Source organism: Neofelis nebulosa, chromosome 6 (genome assembly GCF_028018385.1).
Source record: "Neofelis nebulosa isolate mNeoNeb1 chromosome 6, mNeoNeb1.pri, whole genome shotgun sequence".
NCBI lineage: Eukaryota > Metazoa > Chordata > Mammalia > Carnivora > Felidae > Neofelis > Neofelis nebulosa.
The window spans coordinates 18,507,029-18,533,967 of NC_080787.1; the positions used below are offsets into that span (position 1 = coordinate 18,507,029).

Consider the following 26,939-nt stretch of genomic DNA (forward strand, 5'->3'; position numbering starts at 1 on the left):
AGTTTAACACGCTAAAACGTTCATGGTCAAGAGGGCCTAGATACACACATACAGAAGACCTCAGAGCGCCCAGTGGGAGTAGCAGCGAGGGAAAACTTGAAAGCAGTCTGAACTGTGAACGGAGCCCCCCAGTCCCCCTGCAGATTCACCTGGGCAGAGTGGCAGCCTTCCAGACTGGAGATATTTGAGCACAACCTCTGACTAATCTTTGGCGGTAGCCCCAGCGAGGCAGACTCCGGAAAGGTCCCCAGGGAGCCAGGCTTTCAAAAACAGAAGATGAGAAAACGAACTGAATGGAGACATCAGCCACAGATCACGGAGAGACAGATTTCACAGATTTAGGCCAGTTAAGTTACTAATCACAAACAAAATAAAACCACCACCACCACCCTCAGGGAGAAATAAGTCACAATCCATAGTTGCTACGGTATGTTATTCAAAATGTCTAGTGTTCAAACAAAAGTGTTTAAGATATGCAAAAAAAAAAAAAAAAAAAGACAAGAAAGTGTGACCTATAGTCAGGAGGGGAAAAAAAGGGAATCAATAAAAACTGTCTCTGAGTGAGCCCAAGTATTAGATTTAGCAAAGACCTCATGCTGCTATTAGAAACACACATATAGGACTTTTTCTTAAAAGTTCAAAGAATCAAAGAAAACTATGACAACAGCGGCTAAACAAATGGAGAATCTCAACAAAGAGATATTACTTTAAAAGAGCCAAACAGAAACTCAGGAGTTGACAATTATAATAACTGAAAGGAAAAATTCAGCTGAGGAGATCAAGGGATACATTTGAGATAGCCACAAAACAAACAAAAAATCAGTAATACTAAGATAAAGAAATATTACCCAATATCAGACAACATCAAGTATGCCAATATACATGTAATGGGGGAGTCAAACGGTAAGCAGAGAAAGGAACAAAAGAATATATTTGAAGATATACTGGCCCCCAAATTTTCCAAATCTGATGTAAAAAAAATTAACTTACAAATCTAAAAGCTCAATGAATCCCAACTAAGATAAACACAGAGATCCACACAAGGGCACGTCTCAGTCAAATTGTTGAAAGACAAAATGATAAAATCTTGAAAACGGCAAGGAAAAAAAACATCCATCATGTACAAAGGAACAAAGAGATTAACAATTGACTTCCCAAGGCGCCTGGGTGGCTCATTCGGGTAAGCAGTTGACTCTTGATTTCTGCTCAGGTCATGACCTCATGGTTATGAGACTTGAGTCCCAGGTCTGGCTCTGCACTAGGCAGGGAGCATGAAAGGGCATCTGGGTGGTTCAGTCGGAGGAGCATGCGACTCCTGATCTTGGAGTCGTGAGTTTAAGCCCCACAGTGAGTGTAGAGATTACTTAATAAATAAATAAAAACTTTTAATATAAAAAAAAAAAAGATGAAAAATTTCTCAGAAAAAAGTCTGAATTTGTTCCTAGCAGAGACCTGTCTTACAAGAAATACTGAAGGAAATCCTTCAAGCTGGAAGAGAATGACATCAGACATCGACTTGAACTGGCAAGAAAAAATGAGAAGTGTTCCAAATGCTAAGTATGTAGGTAATACAAAATGTATAAAAACTATTTTTCCCATTTTTTCTCTTATTTTCTTTAAAATACATAAAATGGTATAAAGCAATAATTATAACATTGTTGAGTTTGAAATATTTAGAAATATAATTGTTTAGACCTTAATATATGTAGACATAATATATATGACAATAAGAACCCCAAGGAAGGAGAGGAAAAAGAGAACTATTGGAACAAGACTTCTATATTTTAATGGAATTAAGTTACCATTAATCTGAAGTACACATAAATTAGGACACATATTGCAATCCCACTAAGATCGTAATAACAGGAAAAAAAACAAGCATAATTTAAAAATCAACAGACAAACAGCCAACTAAAAAGCAAATAATGCAAAAGGAAGTCAGGGGGAAGAGAGATATGAAACAGGAGATATATGGAACATAAGTAGAATGGCAGACATTAAACCGTAGCAATAATTACATTAAATATAAATGGACTAGACATTTCACTCAAAAAGCAGAGACTGACTAAATGGAAAAGCACAACTGAACTAGATGCTAGCTACAAGGGATACACCTCAGGTTCTAATGTACAAATAGATTGGAAATCAAAGCACAGAAAGATATACCATGTTAAAACCAAACACAAGTGAGCTGAAATGGCTATATTAATATAAAATAAAACCAACAGTAATGTAAGAAATATTACTAGAGACAAAGAGGGGCACTTTAAAATAATAAACCTGCTAGTACATCAGGGAGACATAACAATTATAAATATACATACAAAGACATAATAATGATAAATGTATATACAACTAATAATAAAACCCCAAAACTCAGCACAATCTGACAGTCATGAGAGGAAAAATAGACAATTCAACCATAACAGTTGGAGATTTCAAAACCACAGTCTCACTAATTGATAGAACAGCCGAACCAAAAATCAGCAATGTTAGTCAACATATAAATAAAACTATCAACCAACTTAACCTAACTGATATTAGTAGAAAACTCTACTTTGTGAATACAGAATACACATTCTTTTCAAACACACATGGAACATTCTCCAGGATAAAACACAGGCTGGCCACAAAACAAGTCTCAAGAAATAAAAAATTAAAATCATCAAAGTATATGCCCTGATCACAACGGAACTATATTTGAGATCTACAAAAAAAAAAAAAAAAAAAAGGGAAAATCCCAAAATCTGAAAATTAAACAAGACACTTGGATCAAAGAAATCAAAAGAGAACTTTAAAAATATTTTGAGCTAAATGAAAATGAAAGCACAACATATGAAACTGGGTGGGACCTACTGAAAGGAACACTTAGACTTATAGCTATAAATGTCTGTATCAGAGAAGAAGAAAGGTCGTAAAAACCTAAGCTTCTACCTTAAGAAACTAGATAAAAATAAACAACCCAAAGCAACTGGAAAGAAGGAAATAATAAAGATTAAAAATAAAATCAATGAACCAGAAAACAGAAAATAATAGTGAAAACCACTGAAACTAAATGTTGGTTTGTAACAAATAAAATTGGCAAGCCAACTAAGTTAATTAAACTTAAACTACTCCTAGTAAAACAGAAGATATAAATTATCAAATTATCAAAATAAATACAGATCACTACTATATATAATTAAAAGACTTGTAAGGAATATTATAAACAACTATATGTTCATAGACTTATACATATGTTCATATACTTATGAACATATACTTATATGTATAAGTTCATATACTTATACATATGTTCATAGACATATAAACAACTATATGTTCATAGACTTATACAAGGAAAAAAAATTGAATGGGTAAATAAAAATCCTCCCACAAAGGAAAGTCCAAGTCCAGATGGCTTCACTGGTGAATGATGTCAAAAATTTAAAGAAACAAAATCCACTCTTCACAAACTCATTCAAAAAATAAAGGAGAGAACACTTTCCAACTCATTCCATGAGGCCAGTAGTGCCTTGATCCCAAGGCCAGATAAGGATATCACAAGAAAGCTATAGCCATAACACTCGTTATTAATACAGGCACAAAAATCCTCTTAAAAAGTACTAGCAGGCTGAATTGAGCAATACCAGAAAAGACAGCTGAGACAAGGGAAATTTAACCATGGAAGCAAAGTTCATTTAAAATTCAAAAACCAACTGGTGTAATAAACTAGATTTGTAAATATAATATTAGTAAGAGGAAAATCAATAAATATTAATGAAGGGGAAAAACACACGATCATCTCAATACATGTAGCAAAATATTTAATAAAATCAAATACTCATTTATAATTTTTTAAAACTCTCAAACTAAGTATAGAAAGGGTCTTCCTCTGGGGCCCCTGGGTGGCTCAGTTGGTTAAGCGCCTGACTCTTGACGTCGGCTCCAGTCTTGATCTCGTGGTTCATGACATGGAGCCCTGCGTGAGACCAAGCCCTGCGTCAGGCTCTGCACTGACAGCTTGGAGCCTACGTGGGATATTCTCTTTCCTCTCTCTCTGCCCCTCCCCCGACTCATGCACGCTCTCTCTCTCTCTCTCTCTCTCTCTCTCTCTCAAAACAAGAAAGAAAGGGTCTTCTCCAACCTAACAAAAGGGTGTCTGTGAAAAACCTACAGCTAACATCATATATACTATCGAAAGAGTGATTGCTTTTACCCCTAAGTTTAAGAACAAAGTAAGGATGTCTGCTTTTACCACTAAATAAGGCAAGGTTGTCTGTTTTTGCCATTTGTATTCAACACTGTAGTGGAAGTTCTGGTTCCTACAATAAGAAAGGAAGTAGAGAAGGAAGGAAGGAAGGAAGGAAGGAAGGAAGGAAGGAAGGAAGGAAGGAAGGAAGGAAACAAACAGGGACAAGGAGGAACTAGGGAGTAAGAGGATGAGGAAAGAAAGGCATTCTGATTTGAAAAGAAAAAAAACAGAACTTTTTTATTTGCAGATTATGTGGTCCTATATGTAGAATGTGGAATCCACAAACAATTCCTAGAATAAATGAATTTGGCAAGATTGCAATACGAAGGAACAAACACAAGAATCAATTACATTTCTTCCTATCAGCTATAAACCAGCTAATATGCTACATCCTAGCAATAAACAATCTGAAAATGAAATCAACAAAACAATTTCATTCATAATAGCATCAAAAGGAATAAAATACTTAGGAATAATTTTAACAAAAGACATGCAAGACTAACCCACTGACAACCACATAAACATTACTGAAGGAAATTAGACATCTGAGTACATGGAGACATTCCATATTCATGAATTGAAAGACTCATTGCTGTTAAGATGGAAATCCTTCCCCAAAGTGAGCTATAGAGGCAACACAATCTCTAACAAAATTCCAGTAGGCTTTGTGTGTGTGTGTGTGTGTGTGTGTGTGTGTGTGTGTGTGGTAGAAAATGACAACCGTATCTTAAAATGTGTATAATAGGAATGCACAGGACTTCAAATAACCAAAACAATATTGCAAAAAAAAAAAGTGCAAAGTTGGAAGATGACTATTTGATTTCAAAGTTCAATATACGTCTACAGTGTAATACGGGATAAGCATAGAAGACAAATAGATGATAGATATAAATGGATCAGAATTAACAGTCCAGAAACAGGGGTGCCTGGGTGGCTCAGTCGGTTAAGCGTCTGACTTCGGTTCAGGTCATGATCTCACGGTTTGTGAGTTCGAGCCCCGCTTTCTGAGCTCCTTCTCTCTCTGCCCCTCCTCACTTGTGCTCTCGCTGTCTCTCAAAAATAAATAAATGAAAAAAAAATTTTTTTAAGTCCAGAAATAAACCTTTACATTTACTATCAGTTGACTTTTGACAAAGATGCAAATTCAGTGAGGAAATTATAGTCTTTTCAACAAATGGTGCTGGTAAAAGATTGGACACCTACATGCAAACAAATCAATAAACAGATAAAGTGACCTTTACCTCACACAAAATACAAAAAAAAAAAAATTCAAAATGGATCATAAACCTAAATGTAATAGAATCATAAATCTTCTGGGAAAAAAATATAGAAAAATCACTATCTCATAAAAATCTAGAGAATCTCAGATTAGCCAAAAAGTTCTTAGGTACAACAAAAGCGTGCCATAGAGGACAATATTAATAAACTGGACTTCATCAAAATTCAAATCTTTTTGCGCTTCAAAAGTAGGCACTTTGGGGGGAAAATATTTGCAGATCATATATCTGATAATGGGCCTGTACCTAGAATATATAAAATACTCTTGGGACGCCTGGGTGGCTCAGTCGGTTGGGCGGCCGACTTCGGCTCAGGTCATGATCTCGCGGTCCGTGAGTTCGAGCCCCGCGTCAGGCTCCGTGCTGACAGCTCAGAGCCTGGAGCCTGTTTCAGATTCTGTGTCTCCCTCTCTCTGACCCTCCCCCGTTCAAGGTCTGTCTCTCTCTGTCTCAAAAATAAATAAATGTTAAAAAAAAAATTAAAAAAAAAAACTCTTATAAATCGATAAAACAACTCAATGTAAAAAATGGGCAAGATAACTAAATAGACACTTCACCGAACAATACTTACAAGTGGCTAAGAAGCCCATAAAAAGTGTTCAATATCATTAATCCTTAGGAAAATGCAAATTAAATCACAAATTAAATTCAACACGCATACTCTAATGGCTATAATCAATAACCATTGGACAATGATGTGAAGAAACTGAAACCATCATACACTACTGGTGGGAATATAAAATGTTACAGTTACTTTGGAAAACAGCTCAGGAGTTTCCTAAAAAGTGAAACATACATGCACCATATGACCCAGAAATTCTACTCCACTTCTCTTCCTCAAGAGAAATGAAAACATAGTCTACGCAAAGACTTATATGAATTTTCATGGCACCATTCCCCAAAATTTGGGAAACAACCCAAATTTTCATTAACTGATGAATGGATAAACAAACCAAAGTGTATCCCTTCAACATAATACCATTCAGCAATAAAAAAGAATAAAATACCAATCAATGCATGTTACGATATGGACAAGACTTGTAAGTTTCTTCAAAAACATTATGCTAAGTGAAAGAAGCCAGATACAAAGACTACATTTGTATGATTCGGTTTATATTAAATTAGTAGAAGAGGGAAATTTATAGAATTTGCCTGGGGTTAGGGCTGGGAGCAGAGATTGCAAATGGGCTCAAGAGAATTTGGGGGGGTGGCTGCAGAACCCTATAAAACTCAATTTTGGTAATGTTTGCAGAACCCTATAAATTTAACTATCATCACTGAACTGTACACTTACAAAGAGTGAATTTTATGGCATGTAAATTATACCTCAATAAAGCTGTAACAAAAACTCAATACACGGGTTTTTTTTTTTTTAAGAGCAGACTGAACATTAAGAAGAAAGCATTAGTGTATTGGAAGATAGATCATTAGAAAATCTCCAAATTAAGGCAAAGAAGGAAAAATATACAATGGAAAATACAGAAAAGAGTTTGAATCAAACAGGACGTAGTGAAAAAGTCTACTATATGTAAAACTGTACTTTCAGGAATAGAGGAGAGAGATTGGACCAGAAGAAGTTAATATATAATGAGATAATTGTCAAAAATATTTCAAAACTGATTTAAGAGACTCTATGATCTCCAAGTAGGATAAACAGTAAGAAAAAACTGCCTGGGCAGATTATAGTAAACCCCTCAATATCAAAGAAATAGAAAACAAAATTTAAAACGGAGGAAAAAGCACATCATCTTCAAAAGACCAACAATGAGACTGACGGCTCGGTTCTTAAACAAAAATAATAGAAGACAGAAGATGATTAAATTATGTATTTAAAGCACTGAAAAACAGTTGACAACCCAGAATTCTACATGCAACGGGAAATTAGACAGATTTTTTGAAGTTTCAAATAAAAATACAAAGAAATACTAAAAAGAGGTCTTCAAGCAGAAAAGAAATAATCCCAGAGGGAAACAGACTTACATGAAGGAATGAAGAGAAATAGTAAATACAAACAGACATTAACAGCACAAAACATCAATAACAATGTATTGTGTGGTTCTATTCATACGTGAAATTAAAATAAATGACAGCAACAGTACAAAAGGGAGCAGGGGCTTTTACAGAGGTAAAGTATTCTTAGAATTGTGCATGATGAGGAAAGTGGTTAAGCGCTGAGAGTAAATTCAAGTGAAGGACGGGTGATTGTACAGATAAACTATTAAGACTAGGAAGCCAATGTAGCAAAATCCTTGGAATCTAGGTCAGTACACCAAAATCTGCTGTAGTCTATATTCACAGGCAACCTAAAGTTAGAAGGTGAAACTTTAAAGATGTCATCTGCAACAGCAACAGAAAGAATCAACCCATGAAAGATGTACAAGAATGCCACAGAGAGAACTTGAAAACATTACTTTGAGAAATTAAAGACAACCTAATTAGATACAGAGCTATACTGTGTTCACTGACTCAATTATTATAAAGAGTCAACTCTCCCAAATTGATCTGCAGATTCAAGGCAATTCCAATCAAAAGCTCAGCCAGTGTTTTTGTGAAAATTGACAGGGTGATTCTGGCATTTATATGTAAATGACAAACACCAAGAAAAGGCCAAAAGGAAATCAAGAAGAAAAACAAAATTGAAAGACTTACACTACCTGGTACCAGGTCTACAATAATTTAAGGTATTTTATTAAACAAACAGCCCAATAGGACAGAATACAGAGGGTCCAGAAAGAGGTTTACAGACACAATTTCTTGATTTAGGATAAATGTGCTATTGTAATTCAGTAGAGAGAGGATGATCTTTATCACAAGTAATGCTGGGTTAACAGGTTAATAACACAGATAAAAATCATCGTGACCCCTACCTCACACCACACACAAAATTCAATTCCAAGAGGGTAATAAATCTAAATGTGAAAGGTAAAACAGTAAGACTTCTTAAGAGTACAAGTAAATATCTTTATGACCTTGAGGCAAGCAAAGGTTTCTTAAACAAGACACTAAAAGCACTAACATAAAGGAAAGATTTATAAGTCAGAATTCATTCCAATTAGAACCTTTGGTTCATCAAAGACACAACATTACGAGATTAAAAAGCAAGCCCATAGTGGGGCTCCTGGGCGGCTCAGTCAGTAAAGCGTCTGACTCTTGGTTTCGGCTCAGGTCATGATCTCACAGTTTCACGAGTTCGAGCCCCGCGTCGGGCTCTGCACTGACAGTGTGGAGCCTGCTTGGGATTCTCTCTCTCCTCTCTCTGCCCCTCCCCCACTCATGCTGTCTCTGTCTCTCTCAGTAATAAATAAATAAACTTTGGGGGAAAAAATCATTAAATAAAAAAAAAAAGCAAGCACATAGTATCGGAGAACATCACTTATTGGCAAAGTACAAATAAAAACCACAATGAGATATTACTTTTTGCCCTCTACTATGATTTACAATACCAAGTGTGAGCAAAAATGAGAAACAGCTGGAACTTTGAGACATTCGTGCTGGGAATGTCAACTGGTACAACCTCTTCAGGCAAATGTTTGGCCATATCAGTGGTAACTCATACATGTAACCTATGATCCATTCCAATCCTACATATATACTCAACAGAGATGCCCACGTATACATACATGTATGAGACTCTTCATGACAGCACCATTTGTAACAGAGAAAAATTAGAAATGATCCAAATATCTATGAACGACAAATGGATAGGAAAAAAATGTGGAATCTACAATAACAAAATACCAAAGTGTGGGAGAAGACGAACCAAATACGATTACATCCAGCAGCTTGGGTGAATGTCACAAATATAACAAAGAAATGCTTAATGACCAAAAAAAAAAAAAGGACACATTGCATGATTTCGCTTGTAGAACATTTTAAAATAGTTTGCAAAACTGGGGGCGCCTGGGTGGCGCAGTCGGTTAAGCGTCCGACTTCAGCCAGGTCACGATCTCGCGGTCCGCGAGTTTGAGCCCCGCGTCGGGCTCTGGGCTGATGGCTCGGAGCCTGGAGCCTGTTTCCGATTCTGTGTCTCCCTCTCTCTCTGCCCCTCCCCCGTTCACGCTCTGTCTCTCTCTGTCCCAAAAATAAATAAAAAAAAAAAAATAATAAAAATAAAATAAAATAAAATAGTTTGCAAAACTGATCCGTAGTAATAGCACTCAGACCAATGGTCACTTTTTGGGTGCAGGTAAGGTCTGAAAGAAAGCGGTGAATGGATTCTAGGTTAACGATAATATTTTATGTTATGTTTTGATGTAAGTTGGGGTTTCGAAAGTGGCTTACTTTTGGAAAATACAAACCGCTATAACCCTCTGACTTGTGCACTTTTCTGCATGCATGTTAACCTTCAATGACAATGCTTACTTAAAAATAAAAATGACGTTTCCTTATATCTTTACATGATACATAGAACACAAAACAGGTAAAAGGATGCTATGATTTTGAAAAGTCTGCACGCGGTCCCAGAAAGACTTTCTAGAACTCAAATTTCATCATTTACTTCCCTGCTGAAAAGAATTTAAGGTCCTCCCAATCTGGCCTTGCTGGGGCCACCCGTCATTCAGCATAGGTACTAATTATTCCCAAATCTTACTTGGATGCCTCTCCCACCCCCTTCCACAAGCATCATATGCCTTTCGCATCACACTCTAGTGTAACGACCAAGCACGACACTGTCAGTGCTTTTGGGTCATCAGTGCCCAGCCCAGCGCCTTACACACAGTGGATATTCAATACGTACTTACTGGAAAAATTAAGTAGTAAAGTCAGCAAAAAGTCCTCCTTTCTACCATGAGAGAGTTTAACATGGGCTGTCTAAATTTTCTCTTTTTTTTAAGCTGACTTTCTCTGGCAGAAAAGTCTATCATTTTATAGACCAATCGACCATGACCCAGAGGTTAATAATCAAATCATTTAAATTTACTGCAGACCAAAGAATAATTGAATTTCAGCCCAGATATAAAATTGAACTCTAAAATGCTTTAAGCTCTTCCTAATTATGTGCCCCACTGTTTGAATAAAATTGTTTAAAGGTTTCAAACTCTTCCATCATTGTCTGTAAAGGCAGGAGAAGGGAAAACATTAAATCTGCTATGTTGCTAGTTCCATACCCAAACTACGTGAATCAGCATCCCGGTCCATTTCAAATGCCCCATTGTAGTAAGTGAGGTCTGTCTTAAAGGAATCCTACTGATAGGTCTTATTGTTTTCATTAAAAGTTTTGAAGCAACTTATGTATACACTCAGTGTAAGATGCACATTGTAACTTTTCTACCCGTAAATTACCATGACTAAGTGACGAGGACAACCTCAATAGTTTCAGCAACATCGTGTGGTTATAACCAACGTGGCTGTCATTTTTGACTACCTTCCGCTTGTGAAAATACCTTCCACTCTCTAATACGTGCCTTGTGGCATTTCTACCATCAGAGTAAGAGTGAAGGACAGGCGACTCTAATCTGAAGATTTGAATAAAGACCTTGATATCAACGACTCTACGAATCTTTTTCCTGCTGGCTATAATAATTCCTTTGGCCATGATGCATACGACCATTTTCTATGTGTAATATCAGAAATACACTCGCTTGATAGTTAAATCAACATACATGGACGAAATCTTATTCATGGTATCTCACAATCGTTATCTAGTCACTTGAGTACTAGGTCACCAAGAACCCACACGCTGCCAGGCTCTGGACTGCGCACCGGGGATACAGCTTTAAAGAGAAAAAATCGCCTCTTCCCTCGTGGGGCTTACAGTCCAGTGAGGGCAATATCAAATAAGCACAAAAAATAATATAAAGTTACAGTTGTAATAGGCACACCACATCTCACCTGGACTACTGCAAGAGGCTCCCGATAACCCGGCCTGCTACCACTCTTGCTTGCCCAAGAACCAACCTCTACGTGGAAGAACATTTCCAAAATGTAAACCAAAGTATTCCCATTTTCCCAACCACTACTTCTGCAGCAAGCCCTCCAACGGTTTTCCCACTGCACACAGAACAAAACCCAAGTCCCCGCCACGGACAAAACCTTGAGGAACGTGGCCATTCCTTCCTTCTCTGACATCATCTCTTGGCATTCTCCTGCCTTCTCTCTGCCTCAGGGCCTTTGCACTTGTTCCTTCAGTCTGAAATTGCTTTGCTCCTGATAAAGGCTCCCCTTGTCACTGAGATCTCAGCTTAAACGTGATCTTGCTTCCTAATCTAAGGTAGCATCTACTCACTTGCCATAGTTTAATTATCTGTGTGGGGTTTTTTTTTTCCTTCAAATCGGTCGGTGTGAGTCACACAACTTTATTCTTTTCCACATTTGTTTTGGCTCTTCTGGGGTTTTTTGCATATTATCTGTGTTTCATTTGTCCCTGCTAGTTTTCTTTTTTATTTGGATTTCTGTGTGTGTGTGTGTGTGTGTGTGTGTGTCCACACATGTGCACATGTGTGCTTATCTCCTCACCCAAATGCAAGCACCACCGCAAAGGAACCTTGTCTGTTGATATTCCCAGAGTTGAGAGTCTTCCGGCACTCAGTCACATTTGCTGAATGTCTGACCCCATCAAGAATGTCAGGGAAAATTGCCCTAAGGAAGTAACAAATGAACAAATGAACTGAAATCTGTAAAATGAGCAGGAGTTACTAAGTGAAGAGAGAAGGGAAGAACATCTTCACAGAGGAATGACCAGTGCAAAGGCCCAGGGGCAGGAGAAAGCACCGCACAAGGGAGGGATTCACAGAAGCCCCACGAGGTGAGTTCAGAGTACACAAAGAAAGATAAGAACGATGTCAGAACTGTTAGCTAATATAAAGAATACAAAGACAAGTATTGCACAGTGAAATTAATATGCTTGTCAGCTTGAGCAAAACAAGAGCCAAATGTAAAAAAGAGAAAAATCACTGAGGAATTATTTCATCATAATAAAACCAAATAAGATCTATAAAACAAGATAATAATGTATTAAATTAGTCATAATTTTAGAAAAGGAGCTACTACAACATATGTAACTAAATTTCACAACCTGATCATTATCTGTTCTTATTTCTGTCCTAATTGTATCTAAAAACAAAAAAAGCTGCTGCATGAAAAATGCTTTATAATGCTCATCAACCAATGAAAATTTATTTGTAGATTTCGTTTAAAAAGAAATCCTCGGGGCGCCTGGGTGGCTCAGTCGGTTAAGCGGCCGACCTCGGCTCAGGTCATGATCTCGCGGTCCGTGAGTTCGAACCCCGCGTCGGGCTCTGTGCTGACAGCTCAGAGCCTGGAGCCTGTTTCGGATTCTGTGACTCCCTTTCTCTGACCCTCCCCCGTTCATGCTCTGTCTCTCTCTGTCTCAAAAATAAATAAACGTTAAAAAAAATAAATAAATAAATAAAAAGAAATCCTCATTCTACTCATTCAGACATCATTGCTGCTGTATTGAGTGTGGTCTTACCCTTTCATAGGTTACACTACTAAATATCTTAAGTAGATTCGCAACGTCGTTTTAAAATTATAGAGGACTCTCTGTTGGAACACAGGTGTGCAGAACTTTGTGGTCACAAACTAAACAGAGACCCTTGAGAAAAGACAAAGGTAAAATGCCAGAATTATTTTTTTTTTTTTAAGAAATGATTTCAAGTGATCTTCAGGCATTAGGGTTCATCTCGTAAGGGGAAGAGGCTGAGAGGAGAGGGCATGTGATGGAGGGAAAAGATGCCAAAGAGCTTTGGGCTGCCTTCATTAAGCGCTTTTCATCGGTCGGATGCGTGGTACACACCTTACGTGCGTCCAGCCAGCCATCACGTGTCCTCACAACAGCCCTCCGCGGTGACGTGCCGCACCCAGGTCACAGCTCAGCGCCCCCCAGCTCCTGGCGTCTTCTTGTACCTGTGTCACTTATCTGACTTGTGCAAACGGGACGGGGCAAATGAACACGTTCTCTCACAAAAACCGAAAGCTCACGGGCTGAGTACAAGATTGACAGCTTCAGAATTACGCGTACAGAAGTTTTAACAGAAAAAGTTATTCACCCTGCTCTGTAAATTTCATTTCCTACCATCACCATCTGTCAGTAGGAAGAACTTCTTCCTGCCTTATCCCAGCAAATTTATTTGTTGCCCACACCCGCCAAGTTATTCAATCACAGCCCTCTCTTTCAGAGGGAGAGTTAAATCTCATTACTTCCCACCCACAGACCAAAAGCAGTTGCAAGACCCTTAGTGCAAAGCCAGGATTCCGGCCCAGATCTGACTACCAGGAAGCCCGGATTCTTCGTATGAGCCAGCAAGTGACATCACACGCCAATGAATGCCTCTTGATTTCACTCCCATCTTTTAGAACCTGAGAGCTGACTTAATAATCTTCAATGAGTCTGTTCGCTTTCTGAGACACCGAGAGAAGCTCTGAAAAGAAAACGTTCGTAAGTGACAAAGACACATTGCATCCAATAAGTAGCAGAATTTTCTAAACCCCAGGGAATGGGGCTGTGTTTCGTTGTCTCTATAGTCCTGCTCCTATGGCACTGATGAAGAGATAACGAAAAGCTTTGCTTAGGCACAACTTTCCAACCTCCCCCCCTCCCAAGGGTAACACAGATTTTTTAAAAAATAGATAAATCAGCAAACTCTTAGGCTGATGGATTTTACAGCCTCTAGCTCTTGGGATGCAATGCTTTTTAAAATGCTTTTTATTAATTCTTGAACATCTAACAAGCAAATAGCTAATCCAAGCTCAGAGAGAAGTGGCTGTATTGTTCTTTTATGTCTTAGCCCCACAATTGTACAATTGAAGAAATTCTAGTTCGTATTAATATTAGCAAGAGTTCAAAAATTATCTCTGAATGGTTTATATCCAGTTTTAAAAAAGCCTTGAGAAGAGAAGGGAACTACATAGTACTTTTTTTTTTTTTTAAGACTTGGACAGAACAGTTAGAATACAAAGGTATTATCAATCAAAAGCTCTCCACGCATTTGAAAAAGTCTCTGCATGGATTCACATCTCAGTGATTACAGATGTCTCAAGTTTCACCAAATCACTAGTTCTGACCTGTTTACCAGAACAGAGGATGGCATTTTTCTATACTCTTCTCTGGGACCACTTAATAAGCTGTAGGGACGGGGTGCCTAGGTGGCTCAGTTGGGTGAGCATCCGACTTCGGCTCAGGTCATGATCTCATAGCTCGTGAGTTCAAGCCCCACGTCTGGCTCTGTGCTGAGAGCTCAGAGCCTGGAGCCTGCTTCGGCTTCTGTGTCTCCTTCTCTCTCTGCCCCTCCCCCACTCACGCTCTGTCTCTCTCAAAAACAAACATTGAAAAAATAATAATTAAAAAAAAAAAAGCTACGGGGACAGCCATCTGAGAACACCAAAGCAGACAGAGACTTGACTACGGAAATCTAAAACGCTCCTATATTCCAGTGGTTTCCTAAGACTGGTCCCCTCTGCGGGAAATGGACATCATAAAAAATTTTTTTATTCATTCAAGAAGTATTTATTGAGCACTTACTAGGCATTGTCCTAGAAGCCGAGAACACAGTAGCAAAAAGAAAAAACAAAACAGATCCACTGTCTTTATGGAATTGTACACAATAGCCGAGTAAGACAATTATATGTTTTTCGTTTGTTTACTTGATGTACCATGTGGTAACAGCACTGTGGAAAAGAACAGATGTGGAAGAGAGTACGGGAGACAGAAAGATCACAATTTTTAATTTTTTTTAACGTTTTAGTTTTTGAGAGACAGAGTGCAAGCAAGGGAGGAGAAGAGAGAAAGAGGGAGGCACAGAATCCAAAGTGGGATCCAGTCTCTGGGCTGTCAGCCCAGAGCCAGACACGGGGCTTGAACCCACAGACTGTGAGATTGTTACCTGAGCCGAAGTTGGACACTCAACTGACTGAGCCACCCGGCACTCCAAAAGATCACGATTTTGTACAGAGAGCTTAGGAAGGCCACTCTGATAATATCAGAGTACAGACCTGAAAGAAACAAGGGGGTAAAGTCACACAAATGTTTAGAGAGAAAGCAGCCCCAGCAAAGTGGACGGAAGTGCTAAGGTCTAAAAACCGTAGGAGGCTTGGCATGTTCAAAGAACAAGGCTTCTCAACTTCATCCAGACCTCCAGCATCCTAGACAAGGACCTCCCCCCACGTAACAAAGAACACGCTGCTCTGACCCTCTGAGAACCCTACCCAGAGGTATATGACACGACACATGCTGAGTTTTCATTTCTTTTCATCTAGATCATCTCACGTGGCCCTTTTCTGTGTTACATTCCCAATCCAGGGCACAGTGTAAAATAAAACGAAATAAATTCAGGAGACAGAAGACAGCGCGATTAATTTTGGTCTTACTTCTAAAAATAGATCGAGAGCAAACATTCTCCCCTCCTTCTACCCCAAAACCCCCAATGGTGTCTGCAGTGGTGAGCATAAACAAGGATGTATTTTTCTTGGTTTCCTCAACGGCCTCTCTTCCCAAAGTACTCACCAACAAAAGCATCTTCGATGCTGTAGGAAGCACCCTTTGCCAGGAATTAGCAGAGCAACCCTAGGCAGCTTCACATGGTGACTTACCCACACAAATCATGGTTTTACATTTACCAACTCTGCGCAACCCTGGATAAGCTATTTATTAGTATTTTATTGAAGGGGAAACAAGGGTTACTATGAAGATCAAAAGAGACTGCTTGTGTAGCCTACTAATAAATTACCCGGCACCAAAGAAGTACTGAATAAATGGCAGCTATTAGAATATTTGTTAACAGAACCCACAGAACTCTGCCTCGTGACTTGCTTTCATGGACACTTGTCCCTTACTTCATCTTATTTTTCACGTAGCTTAAATAAGAAAGGATCACTGAAGTTAATATGCTTAATCACTCTTAATCACTTTACATGGGGTGGAGGAGGGGCGATCGGAGGTAAAATACTGAAAGTATTGTAAAAACAAATGTAAATGATTTTCAAAGATTCTTTTTTTTTTTTGCTCTTTGACTAGAATAATCAAAAGCTTGTTCATAATTGCTAGTATAAAATTATGCTAGCTACTTTTTTAATGTTTATTCATTTTTGAGAGAGAGAGAGAAAACGCGGGAGCGTGCAAACGGGGGAGGGGCAAAGAGAGGGGGAGACACAGAATCCAAAGCAGGCTCCAGGCTCTGAGCTGTCAGTACAGAGCCCCACGTGGGGGCTCCAACCCTGAACCGCGAGATCACGACCTGAGCCGAAGTCAGACGCTTAACCGACTGAACCACCCAGGTGCCCCTGCTAGCTATTTTTTTAAGGTTGCATTTAAATTCCAGTTAACAGGGGCGCCTGGGTGGCGCAGTCGGTTAAGCATCCGACTTCAGCCAGGTCACGATCTCGCGGTCCGTGAGTTCGAGCCCCGCGTCAGGCTCTGGGCTGATGGCTCGGAGCCTGGAGCCTGTTTCCCATTCTGTGTCTCCCTCTCTCTCCGCCCCTCCCCTGTTCATGCTATGTCTCTCTCTGTCCCAAAAACAAATAAAAAACGTTGAAAAAAAAAATTTTTTAATTCCAGTTAACATACAGTGCAAGATCAATTTCAGGTGTACAATTTAGTGATCCAACACTCACATACAACACCCAGTGCTCATCACAACAAGCTAGCTACTATTTTTTTAAGCTTTTTATATATAACCTTTTAAGGCATGAATATCAGAAATCCAAGTAAGTTGAAACAGAATTGTGATGTGATTTCTAATGTTCTATTTCAAGTAACTAAAAGCTCAAATTAATTTTATAGTGCCCAAATGATACATTAAACTTGAGTCAGTTTCCTAAGGCCCTAAAATTGATTTTTTTTTAAGCTCTCACTACTGACTTCGGAACTAGAGTAAAACATAATAATTTTATGTCACAGAAAAAAATCGTTTAAGTATTCAATTAAGCAAAGCATACTTGTACCTACCTGATCTTTGGAAATGAGTTAAGACATAGTTGTTGTTCTTAAGAAGCTTACAGTCTAGCACAAAAAAAAAACAAAAAAAAAACTAAGAAACAAACAAACAAAAAAAACCAGACCTATGTATCTTTCAACACAATGTGCCAATTTTTTTTTAAGGTATACACAGAATTATCTTGGAAGAGAGTAAAAAAGGAGTATCACTTAGTCCTTGGGGCAGGAAGTCAGCTAAGGACAAAACAGGTGAGCCCAGATTGAGGACAGCGCACAAAAGGCAACGCAAAATAGACCAACACTCAAAAGATATATTTACAGGTATATTCCATGCCAACACCATAGAAAATATGTATTCTTTTAGTACAGAATACAAACCATAATGAAGGGACAACTACCTTCAGAAAGTATCTTTTCTGCAAATCAATCTCTGCCAGTTTCTATACACAGAAAAGAATCCTGATACATGTCACAATAAGCTACGAACAAAAGCTTCTTGTGACTTTAGGCTTTGTTTCTTTTCATTGAAAAGAAAGAAAAAAAGCCGGAGTGCCACAACGATTAGTGCCATCATTTCTACACTTTACACACACACACACACACACACACACACACACACACACACACCAGTGAACTGGAAAAAAAAGGCAAAGCTGCCTGCACTCCTTCCCATCAAAACACTGGGATTGGGGCACCTGGGTGGCTCAGTCGGTTAAGCCTCCAACTTTGACTCAGGTCATGATCTCACGGTCTGTGAGTTCGAGCCCCGCGTCGGGCTCTGTGATGACATCTCAGACCCTGGAGCCTGTTTCAGATTCTGTGTCTGCCTCTCTCTCTGCCCCTCCCCTGTTCATGCTCTCTCTCTGTCTCAAAAATAAATAAGCGTTAAAAAAATAATAATAAAAATTTTTTTTTAAAAATGCCGGGATTCTGGTGTATTTTGTGTACCTTTAGGTGAATATATCAGAGAGCGGTCACATCAGTTTTCTCCATCCTAAACTGGGGACCACAAAAGTACCTACCGCATAGGGCTCCTGTGAGCATTAAAAATAAGCTAAGAGTTGTGCAGTGCTTCGCACAGGATCTGCCCCATCAGAAGCCCTAGTGAGGATGTGACTGATGGACAGAAAAAAGATGAAACGTCAATCATACTGAACGTGGTCTGAGAAAAACCGGATGCGACAGGATGAAATGCCAGACGAGACCACACAGAAACCTTTTATTGCAGATTTACAATTCAAGAGTTTGAGTAAGCATCTATTCGTCAATATAACCATGCCTGACATGTCACAGCATGACAGAATTGTGTAAAATGCCATGTCTTCATTGAAGGACTACGGTTATAAGAAAGGGAAGAAGGTTCCTAATGGACTGATACTCAGAAACACAGTTTCCCACTTAAATACATCAAATGTGTTAGACAAACACATAGTTTCATACTTCCAGTACTGTCTTGATTAATCTAACTGGTCTACTGGAACAATCAGATTACATAATACTCTCTCTCTCTCACACACACACACACACACACACACACACACACACAAACCCTCTACTCTTGTACCTTTATTGGAGGCTTATAATATTCAAAGTGCACTTAGTCACAATTCACGGGAGTCGCTTTTTGGTTAGTCAGGGGAAAAGGTGGGGATCGGTGACCAGGACCCACATCTCTGGTGTAGAAGTGGCCAGCCTCTGAAAACCATGGAAACAGCCCTTCGGTAACTGCTTCAGGAGTTTGGACCATAAGGTGATAAAGAGATTATTAATGCCATCAAAGTCTTTTTTTCTTCCCATCCCCTTGACCATCATGCCCTGCAGGCTTTCAGTGTGTATTACACTCCCTTTAAACATCTTTTAACTCATTGAAGACTCTACCTCATGGCCCTTTGGCTTTTACTTCTACTCATCATAAGGTAAAAATCTAATGTGAGACACTTAGGGAAATGCACAACACATCACCCTACAGGATGCCAAATTTTCCTATTCACCACACAGCTCTGTAAACGTCCGATATGTCAGATTATAATATGGGTTGGGCTTTTTTTTTTTTTAATGTTTATTTATTTTTGAGACAGAGAGAGACAGAGCATGAACAGGGGAGGGGCAGAGAGAGAGGGAGACACAGAACCGGAAGCAGGCTCCAGGCTCTGAGCCATCAGCCCAGAGCCCGACGCAGGGCTCGAACTCACGGACTGCGAGATGTGACCTGAGCTGAAGTCGGACGCTTAACCGACTGAGCCACCCAGGCACCCCTGGGCTTTTTTTTTTTTTAATGCGCACTACTATAAACTAAGCCTCTAAATATTCTTCTGGTTGAATAACAAATTAGCCAAATCATGTTTTTAAAGCTCTGGGGATATAAAATTATTTAAAAATCATCAAGGCATTAACTGGTGACTTTTCCCCATAAGACAAAGAAGGCTCAGGATGCCTGGGTGGGTCAGTCAGTCAAGTGTCTGGCTCTTGATTTCTGCTCGGGTTATCATCTCGCAGTTGTGGGATCAAGCCCCGCAGCAGGTTCTGCACTGAGCATGGAGCTTGCTTAGGAGCCTCTCTCTCCCTCTCCCTCTGCTCCTCGTGCTTGTGCACGCACGCTCTCTCTCTCAAAATAAATAAATATGCATTTTTTTAATTTAAAATAAAAAGGAGGCTGAAAACTAGGCCAAAGGAGACCATTTGGTTATTGCACATAATGAACTCGGAAATGAAAGAAATAATCATAATAGTTGGAAACAAGTAATTCCTCATCCATAAGGGTTCAGATGCCTTTGATCAAGCAACACAGAATATATAGAAGGAAACACCTGATAACCATTTGTTGACTGATGTCCAAAACTGTACTGTGTAATTGCTACCAATAACTGGCAGGTAAGGAAATCAATCATTGACCTAGAGCTGTATTTGTAACACTCCAAGTGGCAGACAGTAGAAACGTATATATTATCCCCAAGCTCTGTGGTTTACAAAGTGGTTTAACGAAGACGTGGGATCTTCATTTTAACGGGGAACACGAAAAGAGAGACCTACGCCCAACAAACATTTCTCAATCTCCATCAATCACTAGTGATAATCCATGCTACACTTCCACGGATTCCAGAACACTTCCATAACCCAGAACGCCACTTCCTGTCGCCACCACCATGCGTCTCCCATGCCACTTCTCAGCACCACAGTTCCGATCACAGTTCCGATCAATACCCACCATGCACAGCAGGTCAGTGAACCTTATATTTATAGCACTCTTCCTCGAGCTAGTCTCAGGGACCACATTACTCACCCCCAGGCACAGATCTGAGCCTGAGTGTTTTGGTAACGAAGACACCATTCAAAACCTATTGGCCTTCACAAATGCGCTTTTATAAATGCTACAACACTTTGTACTAGATGCCAAATTACGAACCAGTCAGCACACTGCTACTAGAAACTGCAAGAGAACGCTGACCCAGAAACAGGCAATAAAGGCTTCCGTGGCCTTCTGCTGCCCATGCAGGCTCACGTGGTTACAAAACAAACGGACTTTCAATGTCACGAGTATGTTCATCCTAACTTCAACGAGAACATTCCGCGGTTTGTCTCATAGCTGTGGACACGCTTGGTAAGTTAAGGTACAGAATCCCTCTTGTAGGACAAGGGCTGTGATTACAGTGATCAGACCCTATTTTACAACTTATACCAAAAATTAGGACCAGCCGTACTCCCTAAAATACAGAGTCTTCGGGCTAGAAATGCGCAAGAGTCACACCCCTATGAATAAGCGGGAGGGACAAGTAGGGTTTTTTGCACCTGAGGACGCGCTGGGCTGTTTTCTACGTCCACCAGGTGGCTAAGCTAAACCAAGGACATAAAGCACACTTTCCACGTGCATTTATTTCCTAAGGAGATCCTCAGGATCTCACAACTACTTTTTTCTTTCATCATATGGGGACACACGTACCTCGGAATGCCAGCAACATACATGAGCACGCCAAGTTCTCTTTCCCCGCCCCGACAACGGCTCCATCTCATGCTTCAGACACTGGTGGAGACAAACCAGTACAAAGCGGTACGTGCAGTCCGTGACTGTTTATTCCTGATGTTTACGGACCTCACTTTTTGGCAGAAAGACAGACAGCTTTAGAAATGCCAGACTCCGTTGAATCTTGTGCCTTGTGTGAGTTAGCAGCAAAGGCAAAACAGGAGTCCTCGTGGTGCTGAGCCAACAGTGGGCTGTATCTCCGTTCTTGAGAATACAAGCTAAGGGCCACCACGTTAACTATTGAGGCTAGAACCCACCGTGAGGGCTCCATCTGGCTGAAAAGCAGGTCCAGGGGCCTTGCACTAGAATGCTGGATTTGCTAGCAAGTATCCGGATAAAGCTATAATCTTGGTACCTCCGAACACGCAAGAGAAATCATGATTTTTACTACAAAGCAAGAAACTCCCTCCCGTGTCTATATCGTGTGTCTAGGCTTCAATGTTCTGTTTGCCTTTCACGCCTCAATGAGAAAATACTGATTTTCTCTCCTGCTTACCTTCTCAAAACAGACCTCACATCTCACTACCGACTCGTTGCCACCATCAGTGAGCGTTAAGCACGGCAGCTGTGAATCACTCTACAGATAAACTCAGTTTCAAAAACCACCCCCGGTTGTGAAAGAACCTGCAAATTGTTGTGGCAACTTCGTCTTTCAGTCTTCAATACAATCTTCTAATGAAGTAACATCACTTACGATTGCTGGCAAACACAAACCGACTTGGAAACCTGGTAATCAGCAGGCTAACAGGTGTTGAAATCCCACGAGGAGGAAGAGGGGATATTATTAATCACTTCACGCCTCAAAGCTCAAGTAGCTTTAATAGCCATAATTCTAATCAACTTAACTGCAATGCAAAATGATCCGTGCCACCCGTTTCTTTTCACCAACTACCTTTTAAAAGAGCAAAGACACAATTTCCTGCACTCCGCAGAATGTTCTCTAACTCATCTACTCCAACTTGTGTATTATTTTACTAAGTTGGGAGCAACAACTTAAGTTGAAACATTTCCCAGTTCCCAGTCGACGTCGCTCCCCAATGAAGATAAACAATGTCAATATATTATTGCCTTCCGGATGGATCGGCGAGGTTTCTTTCCCAGTATCACACGTGTTGCCTAAGTAGCCCCAACGCCGTCTTTACAATCGTATCTTTAATTCTTTCCCTGTGTCTGCCACAAACTAAGTATCACGAAATGATGGCAAGGCTTGGGGCCCTTGAGAAAGGACGCATGCACCCATCACCTGAGCAATTCCCCCGAGCGGTACCCTCACGCCCTTGGCAACCGCATCTTCACTCTCTCCCCGCCCTTAACGCCCGGGTACAAACACCGGCCGCTACACCTGCCTCGGGAGCTGCTCCGAGCTGCTCCCTCACGCAGAGAAACGCGAGGCATTTTGCAGTCCCTTAAAGCGCGAACACAATACCTTCCAGAAACAGTAACAATGCCCCCCGCCCCCCTGGGGGCCAAGGATCTACCCCGCAAAGTACTGGTCCCGCCAGGAACTTGGGTACCGCCGGATGGGAAACCCGGGCTGCCCTTCCCGTTCGGTTGCAGGTTTAGCGACTACACCTTGCAAAGATAAAGGTCGTTATGTTCAAAACCCAAAGGAACTTCGGAAGCACCAAACCGGGCAGGGGCACCTAAGCACGGGCTCGCTTTCCAGAGACTGTTCAACAACAACAACAACAACAACACCGCCTGGCTTGCTCGCCCCTGCGAGCCTCCCATCCCGTCCTCGGAGAGGATCGGTTAGCAAGCCCACCGGGCGAGTCCAAAGGGAAACGGCGTCCCATCTTTTTTCCCCCAAAGCCTCGCGAACACGCCACACCGGCAAAACCGGGGGGCGCCCGCCCCCGCCCCGTCGCTCGGGAAGCCCCGCGCCGCGCACCCCGTCGGAGCCCCGGCGGCGCGCCCACCCGCGGAGGCTCTGCCCGCCTTGCCGGCCGCCGTCCGGGGCCGCGGGCGGCCGGGCTGGAGGCGCCGGCGCGGGGCGCGGGAGGCCGCGGCGTCGGGGGCGCAGCCGGCCGGAGCCCGGCGGGGGACGCGCCCCTCGGGGACCCGGGCGCGGTCGGGCCCGAGCCCGCTCCCCTCGGCGGGCGCCCCCCCCCCACCCGCGGGCGCCCCGCCCCAGCCTCCCCTCCCCCACCGGCCGCGGGCGCGCTCGCTCGCTTACCTGGCCCGCGGCGACGGCGGCGGCGGCGGGGCCGGGAGCCGCTCCGGCGGCGGCGGCGGCGGGGCCAGAGGCGGGGGGCGAGGGGGGGGAGGGAGGTGCCCGCGGAGGAGGAGCTCGGGCGAGGAGCGGGCGGGCCGCTTTGTTTCCACTGCGCCGAGCCGCCGACCCTGCGTCACCATGGCAACCGCCAGGGGGCCCCCGGGCCCGGTGGGGACCCCAGGGCAGCCGGGGTCCCAGGCGCGCGGGGCCGCCGCCTGGACCCCCGCCCTCCTCTTCCTCCTCCTCCTCCGCAGTCTGGGTGCTCCGAGGGGGCAAGGACCCCCCCCCCTCCCGCCTGGAACCGCCGCCACCCCAAACACGCCCCTCTCTCGTCTCCCTAGCCAAATCGTGTGTCTCGCCCGGGCCACAGGGGAAGGGGACCGAGGGGAGCGAGCCCACAGCCAATTCTTGTTTCCGTCCTAGCAGGCGGGCACCCCCCCCCCAACCTTGATTTCCCGCACTGGACATCCCGAGCCACCCCCACCCCCCCCCCCACCGCCACCACCACACCTTTCCTCTATGGAGCTGTACCCTCAAAATGGAAAATCACTGAAGAGAGAAGGAGCAGTGCAAACTGATAAAGTGTTGAGCAACTGGTACCCGAGCTCCTGTTGCCACTGCCGCAGCCTGCGTGGAGCTGCCAAGGGACACCCAACGTCCTCCTCCTCCTCCTCCTCCTCCTCCTCCTCCTCCTCCTCCTCCTCCTCCTCCCCCTCTTTCCCCGACATCGCCCCACCTGGGACTGCTTTCACTCCCTCCAAACCGCGCCTCAGTCCTGTGGAGGGCTCCAGTAGGAGAGGCGGGACGGGGGCCTTGTGTTTCATTATAAACACAGGATACACTTGTAACCTCAAGAGCCAAACTCAACTTTCAGGCTGCATCGTGAATCCCCGGCTGCTGCCACTGCTGGGCTACTGGCTGTGACTGCTGAGCATCTACCATGAGCGCCGGTTTACTCTGCGCCAACCACCGGCCATGCACTACGGACCGTGGCATGGTGCTCCGGGGAAGGGAACCGCGGCGAGGCTGACCTTGGCACCTGCTGGGCGTCCTTTCTTAAGGAAATTCTTGAAGAGGGAGGAAAAGTACTAGCAGACCCACAGGAAGGCTTCCTCTAAAGGACAGAGCTAGAGGACAGCTACGGTGGGGTGAGTCATCGCCCCATACAATGTTTTCTTAAAAGATCATTTACTGAATCCAAAACCCACAGTATCTTCATTTAGGCCCCAGGGAGCATGGCATTTATTTTCTGGCATTTGTGAATCACCAAAGGAATGTCAATAACTTAAAAAAAAAAAAATCCAGGGTGGCTGATGTTTTCTGGGTTTGCTACCTGTCTGAGAAGCTGTAAAGCAGAACAATGTTATTACCAACTGAAACCACACATATTAATTAATGGAAATATAAGATCCATTTTATGGTGGAGAGTAGAAACAGCTTGTTCCTCGGGAAGGCTGGCCACTTTCCTGTAACAGGAACATTGGTATTTCCAGATGAAGTCAGGAGACAAGGGCTTGTCATAGGCTGTCAGGCAGTTTCGCAGTATTCATCAAAATTTAAGCTACCTGTAAATTTAATTTAAATTTAAGATACCTTTCACCCTGCTATCTCAATTCTTGGAAATCTGTCGTGCACAGATATACAAGCGTGCAATTGTACAGGTACAAGGATGTGCCATGAAGCAGTTTTGTAATAGCAGAAATTTGAAGTAACTTGTACATCCACCGACAGTCATGTGGCTAAAGAAATTTGGCACATTCATAGCATATAATACTATGCAGTCATTGCAAATAATAAAATATATAAGATACACAGAAAGATATTGATTTCTTATTTTAAAATCGGGGCACCTGGATGGCTCAGTCGGTTAAGCAGCCGACTCTTGGTTTCAGCTCAGGTCATGATCTCACAGTTCATGAGATTGAGCCCTGTGTCCGCCTCTGTGCTGACAGCACAGAACCTGCTTAGGACTCTCTCTCTCTCTTCCTCTCTCTCTCTCTCTCTCTCTCTCTCTCTCTCTCTCTCTCTGCGCCTCCCCTGCTCACGAGAGCTTTCATGTGCTCTCTCAAAATAAATAAACATAAAAAAAAAAGAGGGACTACAGAACATGTGTGTGGGGTGATCCCATTTCTGCGCAAAAGAATTTCTAGATAGATAGGTGATAGATAATAGACAGACAGACACATAGACACAGTCTCATAGATAAAGGTCTGGAAGAATACATACCAGTAGTTGTCTTTGAAACTATGGTAAGAACTGAAAGAACTCTCAGTCGTTACCACATACAACTCAGTATCGTTTGGTCTGTTTGATTTTTTTTTTTTTATCTCGTTTTCAATGAAGAATTTTTCAAAAAGTCCCTTACTAATGTATGTTGACATATACATTACTGCCTGGTTGAGAACTGAATACAGTGAAGGGCCAATTAGTTGGCCAGCCCCGCTCTCAGATGCTAAAAGCCTGGAAAAGTCCACTTTTGGGTCCACAGTCAGTGAATTCCTTAGTGACCTGGTCCTGCCTTATTCTGTGAGGTATTCTTACAGACATTCCCTTTCCCCAAGGAGATTTCGTTTTACCTTCAGGTCAGCTCCATTCTAGCTTTTAGACCAAATGACAAACTTGCAAGGAAACGGTCCTTCTAGAATATTCCACCGTACCTGCCAGGGGATGCCATTTGAACAGGTTAAGTGGTGGCCATTAATCCAATTAGTTAAGTTGGAAATGAAGGTGCTGAAGCTGAGAAATTTTTGTGTGGATGCATGACTAAGCCTTTCTTATCGTCACCGTTTTTGAGATACCTAAAATAGTGAATTTGCTTTCCTAAAAAGATTTTCCTGAGCTGCACTGTCCAATTTAGTAGCCACGACCAGCCACGTGAGACTGGTGAACCCTTGAAATGGGGCCAGTCCAAATTGGCATGTTCAGGAAGTGCAAAATACACACGAGATTTCAAAGACTGGGAACAATAACCCCCAAATACCTCATTAAGAATATTGATGTGTCGGAATGTTTTTAATATGTTCCGTTAAACAAAACATTAAAATTATTACATGGGTTTCTTTTCACTATAACGTGGCTACGAGAATGTTAAAAAGTACATATGCGGCGTATTGGATAGCCTTGTTTTAGAAGGAGTGTCTTCTTAAAGTATCATCAAGAAATCCAAAGTTATCTATTCTTCTTAATTTTTAGTTAAAATATAATTAATGCTTGGGGCGCCTGAGTGGCTCAGTCGGTTAAGCGTCCGACTTCAGCTCAGGTCATGATCTCACGGTTCGTGAGTTCAAGCCCCGTATTAGGCTCTG

General features: G+C 41.9%; 1 protein-coding gene across 2 annotated transcripts in view; it reads right to left on the minus strand.

The window, feature by feature from the left end:
- The window catches only part of RNF182 (ring finger protein 182), a 63,217-nt gene extending 39,536 nt beyond the window's left edge, over positions 1 to 23,681 (minus strand). The window contains exon 1 of one of the 2 annotated variants that reach the window (XM_058732947.1): positions 23,596 to 23,681. The gene's annotated coding sequence lies outside the window, so the exon portion shown is untranslated. The remainder of the gene's footprint in view (positions 1 to 23,595) is intronic. The other variant, XM_058732948.1, reaches the window with a different exon arrangement.
- Between the last annotated feature and the right edge of the window lie 3,258 nt (positions 23,682 to 26,939).